Genomic DNA, 9,362 nt, shown 5'->3' with positions numbered 1-9,362 from the left:
AAAAAGCCTTCAGAATTGTGTGGAATTATAACCCTCTTAAACCCACAATCATTATTAAATCATTGTCAATCATTATTAAGTCAGTGATATAAATAAAATTTTTAAAGAAATTAATTTTTTAAAGTATTTTATTTTATTTTATTTTTGAGAGCAATGCTGAGATAGTAATATACAGAGAGAAACACCAGAGCAGTGCTCGGGTCTTGCGGGAAATTGAACCTGTTACTTTGGAGCCTCAGACATGACAGTCTCTTTGCATAGCCACTATGCTATCTACTCATGCCCAATGCTTTTAAAAGAAAAAAATATTAATGATGAGAGAGAGAACAAGAACATTGCTCAGAAAAGACCTCAGGCTTGCCAGGTCATTGATTTATGAACTTCACTACCTCCCGTGCCACTGGAGGATCCGTCTTTAGTCAGATATGTGGAGTCCTGGGAGTCCTGAGATAGCCTGATCCAAGTGCCTTCTGCTAAAATCATCACTGTACCAAAGCCACACACTGTGGGCAGTTTGTCCTGACTCCCCCGTCCCCCAACTGCCTCATGACCCCTAATCTCTGACCTTACTATAATTAGAACAGAATCTTTCTCTCCTAGGAGCCTCAGTACTTGCTCCAACAGTCCTGAATCAAGCTCCAGGATGCTTTAACTACTGTTAATATGCCAGGGCGACATCATGGCGGTTAATAATAGTAATAATATCTGTCATGCCTGAGGCTCGAATGTCACTGGCTCAACCTTCAGCACCACCTTAAGCCAGAGCTGAAAAGTGCTCTGGCTAACTTTTTAAAAATTAATAAAAAATAGAGCACTTGAGAGTTTAGACTTATATTCCTACTTCTAGAATGACTTCATCCACTTGACCCAGCAGGAGCACTGCCTGGAGGACACCCATCACTCAGTCTCATAAATATGCATCAGGGCTGAATTGGGCGGCCCTGAGCAGAACATGGGGTGGGGCCTAGAAACCCATCCCAGGCCACATCCACCTGGCCTGAGGGGGCGTGGCCCGACGGGGCGTGGCCTGGATCTGCGCCCACTGGACCACTGGAGAACTCAACTGGCGCCTGCGCACCTGCCAGGGACTCTTTCACTGACAGGATGGGGGAGGCCAGTCTGGCTTCCTCTAGCATTTCAATTCCCATCTGAGTTTTTAAAAATTGGGCTGTGAACATCCCTGTGCATAATGTGAAGGTTTTAACTACTGCATCGGAGATTACAGAGCCGAGCCGTGTAGTGGGCCACCAAGGCTGAGTGGGCTGGTCCACGGCCCAGACTCCAGCGTCTTCCAGGCGGCTGGGCACGTAGGTGTGGGCAGTGTTCCTGCACCGTTTGCGTAGGAGCTGGGGTTGAGGGGAGACCCTCAGAGCCCACCTCTGCTGTCCAAGCACTGGTGGGCAGGGGTCCTGTGAGGAGAGGAGAGGCAAGGCGCTGCCTTCAGAGCCCAGCGATCACTCTCAGTCGTTGACTGGCCAGACACGTGCGGGCGGGCACGTGTCTTTGTCAGCAGTGTGGAGGTCGCCAGCCCGCCCGCCCATGGAGGCTGGGAGCCCTTTGCCACACTGGTGACGGCAGGGGAACATGTCTGAGGGAGGTGTGGCAGTGGTGGTAGTGGTGGGAAGCTACATGCCTGCCTCCAAGAAGCAGAAGCTGAGCAGCAACTGGAACAGCAACCTGAACCTGTCCTGGGACAAGAATGTGAGTGCAGTGTGGTCTGGGAGTGCAGGGCTCTGGGTGTGCTCTGCTCCCATCCCACTGGCAGCGGGGGAGTCAGAGCAAGGACTCCTGGCTTTGTGAGTTTTTACAGACATTTATCACCCTTTCTCTTTCTTCCTTTCCCCTTCCTTCACCACCCGTGGTCACATTAACAAAATAACAATGATAATTTTCTAAATGAGACTGGAGCAGGAACCTGGCATGCGTGGAGTGGGGGATGGAACCTGCGACCTTGTGTTTGCAAAGCCTGGGCCCTGCCTGCTGTGCCTCCTCCCCAACCTCCAAAGTCGAATCTATTACTGTTATGATTATGATTATGATGACTATTACTAAATTTTTAAAGCTCTGCCATGGACCTTGATGACTCATCTAGGCCCAGTGACTGACTGTGTTGAGGCGAGTCATGAGACATGGAATAATAATAACAAGTTGGCATTACTAGGGCAAGGGAGACCTGCATAATGATTCTGCACAATCACATTTCTGCCTGAGGCTCCAAAGTTCTAAATTCAGCCCCCAGCAACACCAGCAGCTGGTGCTGAGCCATACTCTGATAAAAAGGAAAAGAAAGAAATGAATGTTACCACTAAGCCCAGTTTCATGGTGAAGTTTCTATACAGTGAGCTCCTCAAACTGTCTTAAGTGACGATGTGTTCAAAGTTGCTCTTCTAAATTCTGAAGCCTCTTCTGATAGACCACTGCTAGGCTAAGGATACAGGTGTTTCTTCCTGGGCACCTGCTCTCTGGGTTGGAGAGAACTGGACCGGAGCCAACCTGGGCTGCTGCTTAGCTAACAGAAGAGAGACCAGGAGAGGAAGAGAGACCAGGAACTCCTGGCAGAGATGGAAAGCAATGGGTTTTATTGATCAGAGACAACACAAACCGGAAGTGGCAAGTCAGAAAATGAAATGACTAGGAAAGGGCATGGAGAAAAGGAAAGAGCAGGCGAATGTTAGAGACTCTTTTAGCAAATGTTGTGAAGGTTTTAACCCGTGGGTGGGATTAATTAATACCCTGAAGGCAGGGCAGATCTCAAGGTACAAAGAAGATAGATCAGGCAAAACAGTGATTATGTAAATAGGCCATGGTGTCAGCAATGGAGGATGGAGCAGGGGGGGCTGCCTGACAGACCTCAAGATCATAGCTTAAACTGGTTTGTTACAGGAGGCTGGTGTAAGTTTCTCAGGGTGTGTGGTGTTTGTTTTTGTTGGACCAATGTTAGGAGTAAAGGTTGCATCTTACACATCTAGTCCCTAGAGTCTTCATCACTGAAATACACTGGCACAGACACAGCCTTTGCAAGGTAGGCCTTGACTTTCAAAGTATTCAAGATAGTGGGGGCTTGTCTGTGGGATTTATCCTTGAACTTTCTGGAGACTGCATTTTACATCATTTTCCCTTTCCTACTTGTGTTCCCAATCTTACTCAGTATTGGGAGTTTACATTTTGTAAACTATTTATTTGTTCCCTTTTATTGCCCTTGTTCTATTGTTGCAGTTGTCATTGTTATCGTTGTTGGTGGATAGGACAGAGAGAGAAATGGAGAAAGGAAGGGAAGACAGAGGGGGAGAGAAAGACACCTGCCAACCTGCTTCACCACCTGTAAAGTGACTCCCCTTTGGGTGGGGAGCCGGGGGCGTGAACTGGGATCCTTAAGCCGGTCCTTGCATTTTATCAGTGATTAGAACCTGGTACTGGATACAGGTAGTAGGTTAGAATTCCCACAGATAGGGAGTTGGTAGTATTACAGTGGGTTAAGTGCAAGTGAGTTTGAAACCTGCAACCCTACCCAGCAAAAGATCAGTTAGGTGAAATAAGCCAGAATATTAAAGTGACTGGCACACATGAGGCCACATAAAGGTAGTATCATTCCCATCATTCTCATTGGGGGTGCTTTCTTTGTATTTTTTGCTGATATGTTAAGGCACCAATTCTAGAATTCACTTGGGACTTTAATACTTAGAGGACTCTACTGTTTGTAGTGTCCAGATTCTTCTTTTTTTCTTCTTGTGATAAAGGATAAGGAACAGAGAATGAGATAGACTGTAACACCACTCCACCACTTGTCAAACTTCCCCCAGCCACCCAAGATGTTACCATGTGGTGACTTGTGCTGGCACCCTGGTAAGCCACCTGCTGTCCCCACCCTGTGTGGGGCTATGTGTAAGCTTGATAGAGCTTAGGGAGAGCTCCCCCATCCCTGGATTAAGGTCTGGGAAAGACACCCACTTGTAAGTCTCCCTTGCTGAGGTGAGCAATGGGGAGAAACCACATCTCTTATACTTAGCTCTTCCTTTTTGACTCTCAAGCCCACAGAAACCTCCCTACCCCTCTCCATTAACCGCAGGCCACATGGCTGCCTACCTTAAGATTCATTTACTCAAAGTTCACCTCACCTTCTGATCACAGAGGAGAACACACCTTATCATACACTCCATCATACACCTCAGACCCCAGACAAGAGAAATTCTCAACTATATGGCCTTTGATATCCATCTTCTCTCTGTCTCTCTCTACTGGTTTAACCCCTATGTTTCTTCCAAATACCTTTGGATAATTAAGTTGTTTGCGTCATGGTGAATAAGTGTCTTGTATCTCATCAATTCCTGTGATACCAGCCCCATACCATAGGGGCAAGCTGACCTTTAAGAAACCTGTAATTTCTGACATATTTGAATAATGTCCTTAGTTTGGTTTTCTATTTAAACTCATGCCCACCTGATAATAAAGGATATTTGAGAACACATCAGTTATCTCCGGTGTCCCTGCTTTGTGTCATCCCTTGAGAGAGAGAGAGAAGGGGGGGAGGGAACCAGTTGGATTAGCTTTCCTGTTAGTGTCACCCCACCTGAATGCCAACAACCCTGCCACTTTTTTCTTTTCTCTAGATGATAGGTGAGTGATAAGAGAGATAGAGAGACAGGATAGACCCCACAGCACATCTCCACTACTCCAGAGGCCCCACCCCCACCACACAAACTGTCCTCTATGGTGGCCTGGGACTCAGACCCAGGGTCTTAGTCATGATAGCCTGTATACTCCACAGGTGAACCACCTGCTGACACCAGCTGATATGCTTTTTATTTGGAAAATGCTTTTTTTTATATCAAGCTACCCAGTAAAAGTAATTTGCTACTAAAAAAGTGTGCTCACACTTGGTGGATTTTTCCCCCTAAACTTATTCCTTGCAGTATGATGCTGTCCGTGTAGAAGGTGATACAAGTTCAGAATGCCCCGATACACATACCATTACCATGAATGCACCTGGAAGGTAAAGCTGGGGGAAAGGAAATGGAAGTCAAAGAAGTGTAAATACTCCTTCAAGTGTGTGAATAGTCTCAAGGTATGTGCTGAACACTAAGCATTACAGTTACTTTGCAGTGGAAAGTATCTTTGAGAAACTGTCGAGGTTAGAGTAATTCCAATTTAGATTATTCTCAAGTTTTCTGTTTTGTAGTTGAGATGAATAGTCATTTTGTATTGCTTAATTTTTTACTTTGTTTTAAATGGGTAATACTTGGCACATAAGACTATTTTTTCTGTTTTTATTCAAGGAAACTATTGTGGGAAATGTTACTCTTTTGATAAAATCTTAAAAATATATAAGTAGCACTTGTTTCTGAAAATAGTTGACTAGTTAACCTTAAGTCTGTATGAATTGAAAGATATTTTTGTGCAGTTCATACATATGTTTTTTAAAATTTTTATTTTTTTATTTATTCATTTTGTTGCCTTTGTTATTTTGTTGTTGTAGTTATTATTGATGCCGTCGTTGTTGGATAGGACAGAGAGAAATGGAGAGAGGAGGGGAGGACCCAGAGGGGGAGAGAAAGACAGACACCTGCAGACCTGCTTCACCACCTGTGAAGTGACTCCCGTGCAGGTGGGGAGCCAGGGGCTCGAACCTGGATCCTTCCACTGCTCCTTGTGCTTAGCGCCACCTGCGCTTAACCCGCTGCGCTACTGCCCAACTCCCACATATATGTTTTGTTCTTTGCTTGTGATTGCTTTCAAAGAAAGGGTATAAATGTGGGATGGGGAGATAGCGTAATAATTATGCAAAAGAGACTGTCATGTCTGAGACTCCAAAGATCTCAAGTTCACTCTCCACACCACTGTAAGCCAGAGCTGAGCAGAAGTAAAAAGAAGTTGGGGGGGGGGTGACAGTATGTGTGTAAGGAGAGCATATAAATGTAATACATTTTTGATTGTTGAGTATTTGGGGAAGACAGACTTGGTTACATAAGTAATTACGTCCTCGGGGGAGACTGGTGGTGGCACACCTGATTTAGTGCCCATTATCTCCAAGTACAAGTGCGAGGACCCAGGTTTGAGTCCACATTCCCCACCTCAGGAGCACACTTCACAAGCAGTGAAGCACATATTTCTCCCTTCCCTTCTCTATCTCCCCTTCCCCTCTCAATTTCTCTCTGTCTTGTCAAACTGGGGTAAAAAATGAAAACAAAAAAAGGCCACTGGAAGAGGTGGATTAGTAGTGCTGACACTGAACCCCAGCAATAACCCTGGGGGGAGGTGAAAACTTCTTCCTCAGTAGATTTTATCGATAAGAGGGAGGGATGACTGGTGATTTTAGTTGTTTTCCTCTACATCTGTTCCTTTTCCATCTTGGAGCTGTGGGTTATTGAAACTAGAGTCATTCTTGGGTACCATCTTTTGTCTTAGTGTGCTTGGGTCCTTGGAGTATCACTGCTGACCTTATTCTCTTGCTATGGCCCTCCTGGCATAGTCAACAGGGCAGGGACATGCATTACATTGATATGTACTAAAAATAGTGTCCACAAGAGGCCAATGTCAGGGCACTTCCTTAGTGGTTTGACCTCTAGGTTTGCATAGGAGACCTCCATTACACCAAGGTTACTTTGGGGAAGTTGGTAAGAAGCATTGCTATGTAAAGAGGAGTCAGAACTTTTGCTCAGTTGTCCACCCTGGACCATGTGCAGAGTGCAGACACTGGAAAACGCTACCAGAATTAAGATTGGAGCTACTCCCATACCTGATGTGGTGTGATAGGGCTGCTACAGGGCTCTGGAGGGAGAGCTCCCAAAGCCCACTGATGTCCTGAAGACCACATTCTTTAGCAGAAGGGCTGAGAAGCTGACTGAGGTGTAGGGGGAGCTTATGTCTTGTGAGTGTGAAAGCACACAGAGGAAGAGTCATTAAAAGTACTGATTTTGATTCAAAATCTTATGATGGTTTAAGAAAATAGAAAGCAAGTTTCAAGCAGTTTTCTAGATAAGTACTTGTCACCAAGCCTCTGAGTTAAGTGTTTGTAATAAAATGTTACCATGCAGCCAGTATTTGAAAATGTCATAACGGGGGGGGGGGGGGAGCAGGTGGTGGGGCACCTGGCTGAGCACACACGCTACCGTGTGCACGGACCTGGGTTCAAGCCCCTCGTCCCCCCCACCAGCAAGGGGAGACAGGTGTCTCTGTCTCTCTCTCATCTCCCCTCTCAATTTTTCTCTATCTCTATTCAATATTAAATAAATAAAATAAAATAAATTTATTTAAAATGTCTTAACTGGACTGTTAAGTCTCTTTATGTATCAGAAAGTGATGGTATATAAAATACTGGCTTGTATTTTGGAAGAATGTTGTATGGAGAAATGGTCAAGTGGCTTACCCTGTTTTTGATTTCTAAAATACTCATATTTTTTCCTCATTTTTATTTTATAGGAAGGTCACAGACAGCCACTGTTTGAGGTTCAGTTTAACTGGCGCAGTAAAGGTGGGGATCCATTAGTGTTCACAACAGTATGAAGCAAAAGAGTAAGTCTTCCTGGATGTGAGCTGGTAGATGCAGGTGTGTGCATAAATACTGAATTGTGATGTTTTTGAAGTTTATGTAGTTGGCTTGGCTGTTTTTTTGTATAAAGTTACGGACTGAGGAGACAGCAAAATGATTATACAAAAGGCATTCATCCCTGACTCTTTAAGGACCCAGATAGAAACCCCAGCATCACCCATAGCTAGAGCTGAGCAGTGCTTTGGTCTTGGAGTATCAGTTATTGATTAAGTAAATTTAAATTTAAAAATATATATGATTAGGCCAAGAGATTCTCCTTCCTGGTGCTGGGCTGTGGCACACCTGGTAGAGCGTACTGTTAAGGACCCTGATCCAATTCGCCAACCCCCTCCTACAGGGGGAAAAGCTTCATGAGTGCGGAAACAGTGCTGCAGGTGTGTTTATCTCCCCTTTCCTCTTAATTTCTGTCTCTTTCCACTATAACTTTTATTGATTCTATTTTCTATTTTTACCAGAGCACTGTTCAGCTCTGGTTTACGGTGGTGCAGGACATTGGAACCTCAGACATGAGAGTCTCTTTGCATAGCCATTATGCTGTCTGCCTCCACCCTAAATAAAAATTTTAAGAATATTTATTTGTTTATTAATGAGAGAGATAACCCGATTATCACAGTCATATGCATACCAGGATTGAACTCAGCACCTCTTGCCTGAGGTCCCAAGGCTTTAGCCACTGTGCCATCTCTCAGGCTAGTTTTTTAAAATTGTCCTAGCAAAGCTAGTATTAATGACTAAACATCATTTCTTTCATATTTCTCTGGATTTTCATGAGAGGTTTTTGTTCCTCTCATATTCTTTTTCATATCTGTAGAATTGTAAGCCTTTTGCTTTCTAAGTTTTAAAGTATTTTTTATCATTTATAGAATGGAAAAATTGGCAAGACCATAGGATAAAAGGGGTACAATTCCACACAGTTACCACCACCAGAACTCTGTATTGCATCCCCTTCCTTGAAGACTTCCCTATTCTTTATCTCTCTGGTAATATGGACCCAGGATCATTATGGGGTGTAGAAGGTGGAAGGTCTGGCTTCTGTAATTGTTTCACAGGGGTGGAGATTCATACTTTCAGCCTATCATGAAAGAGATTTTTATATTTTATCATTTTGGTAGGGGTTAGATAGCATGATTATGTCTGAGGCTCTGAAGTCCCAGGTTCAGTCCCTGTGCCACCATAAGCCAGAGATAATCAGTACTCTGGTATATATATATATATATATATATATATATATATATATATATATATATATATATATATGTATATATTATTGCTAGTTTTTTTTTTTACCATGTGCAGGGTACAATCCCCAGTCCCCACCTGCAGGGGGAAGCTTTACAAGCTATGAAGTAGTGATCCATGTCTCTCTTTACCCTAACCTGTCCTCTTCCTCTCAATTTCTCTGTCCTATCAAATAAATAAAGGGGGGGAGGAGTGTGTGTGCACAAGACCAAAGAACTGAAGCTACTTCATTGTGGTGGGGGCACAGCAGCTCGCCATCCAAGTGAGCAATTTTTATCCTTGAATATGTGTTGTGTGTATTTGAAGAGAATGTGTATTCCAAGTTTTTGGGGTTAAGAGCTCTGAAAATGTCCAAGAGTTCTAGTCTGTCAATCTCTTCATTTAATTCTCTTTTTTCTTTGTTGATTCTGTGATTTGTTGATCTGTCTAAGTGTGAGAATGGGGTGTTAAAGTCTCCCACTATTATTGTATTACTATTGTTGTGTTTTTGAAGTTCTTTGAGAAGGTGTTTGATTATATAGATGGTCCTTCATTGGGTGCATAAATGTTAGTAATTGTTATACCTTCTTGGCTGATT

General features: G+C 43.7%; 1 non-coding gene and 1 pseudogene across 1 annotated transcript; both read left to right on the top strand.

The window, feature by feature from the left end:
* Window positions 1-1,584: 1,584 nt before the first annotated feature.
* Window positions 1,585-8,381, top strand: LOC132533774 (polycomb protein EED-like; annotated as a pseudogene).
* Window positions 6,361-6,486, top strand: LOC132534190 (small nucleolar RNA SNORA3/SNORA45 family). Its single transcript, XR_009545864.1, has one exon. It is a non-coding gene; the product is annotated as a small nucleolar RNA SNORA3/SNORA45 family (small nucleolar RNA).
* Window positions 8,382-9,362: the final 981 nt, after the last annotated feature.

The sequence above is a fragment of the Erinaceus europaeus genome, chromosome 17 (genome assembly GCF_950295315.1).
Source record: "Erinaceus europaeus chromosome 17, mEriEur2.1, whole genome shotgun sequence".
NCBI classification, from domain to species: Eukaryota; Metazoa; Chordata; class Mammalia; order Eulipotyphla; family Erinaceidae; genus Erinaceus; species Erinaceus europaeus.
The sequence above is the reverse complement of the archived record's forward strand: the minus strand, read 5'-3'. Positions and strand labels throughout refer to the sequence as shown.